Source organism: Sinohyriopsis cumingii, chromosome 17, assembly GCF_028554795.1.
Source record: "Sinohyriopsis cumingii isolate HCF-2022 chromosome 17, ASM2855479v2, whole genome shotgun sequence".
NCBI lineage: Eukaryota > Metazoa > Mollusca > Bivalvia > Unionida > Unionidae > Sinohyriopsis > Sinohyriopsis cumingii.
The window spans coordinates 49,420,262-49,421,348 of NC_142977.1; the positions used below are offsets into that span (position 1 = coordinate 49,420,262).

Genomic DNA, 1,087 nt, shown 5'->3' on the forward strand with positions numbered 1-1,087 from the left:
GTTTCCCTTTATTCATAATGTAATCACGCAAAAAAGAGCTTAACACCAAAATAAGAAAGTATGAATATGGAAAATGAGGTTGGTTGCGATTCGTATTACTAATCATGCACAGCCATAGTGATGTGTAGTTCTTCGCGTAGCCACAGGTTTCATTTTTGCCATGAATGTAGAAATGTTATGCAATGGTTTCTAGCGCACTTCGTACTTGTTATGTTTATATTAGATAATGAGTGCCTAAATATTGTAAGTCAGGATGGCCGAGCGGTCTAAGGCGCTGCGTTCAGGTCGCAGTCGGGTCTTCCCGGCGTGGGTTCGAATCCCACTTCTGACAAAAATATTTTTATATGATTCCATCAGTGCATATTTTTTTTCTTTGCATAATGCAAAAACCCAAATATTATTTATCGAAATATAATTGTCATTTGAATGTATAAGTATATTTAATGCAAACATAATCGTATAAACTATATTACATAGCGTGTATGTGTGAATACCTTTTTATCTATTCGTTTGCAAATAGTAGTGATTGTTTTGCTGGTAATAAAGAAAGCGCCTGAAAATAGACATTTTGAGCAGGCTAAGAGATTTAATGTGCTGTATTCAAATTAGAATCTCTCCCACATGAATTCGAATCTCTTTTTCTAACATTAACTTTTGTAGTTTGTGCTATAAACACTAGAGAAAAAATATATAAAAACAATTAAGAAAATACAGCTCACGATTCAACATTTTACGTGTCGATAAAGAAATATAACTTGTATACACTTACTCGATGGCGTTATATTCGCACGAATCGTATTCGGTATACACATTTATCCATTTCTCACTCTTTCTCTCATTGAAGAATGTACATGTACGTATACCTATTAATTAAGGTTCAAGCATATCACAACTATACAGATTTGATTTTATAAGCCATAAGATCTGTCATTCCTTTCCTCTGTACGTTCATACATACGCATGTATGCCAATTTCTGTATATGTATAAATGTCCTTTGAAACATACCTCACATTGTAGTATTCATTGTATTCACACATTATTAACTGTATGTGTTTAGAGATCATCATATGTACACTATAACCATAT

At 33.0% G+C, this 1,087-nt stretch overlaps 1 non-coding gene across 1 annotated transcript; it reads left to right on the forward strand.

Moving 5' to 3' along the window:
• The first annotated feature begins 247 nt into the window (after nucleotides 1-247).
• Nucleotides 248-331, forward strand: Trnal-cag (transfer RNA leucine (anticodon CAG)). The gene has a single exon. It is a non-coding gene; the product is annotated as a tRNA-Leu (tRNA).
• The last annotated feature ends 756 nt before the right edge of the window (nucleotides 332-1,087 follow it).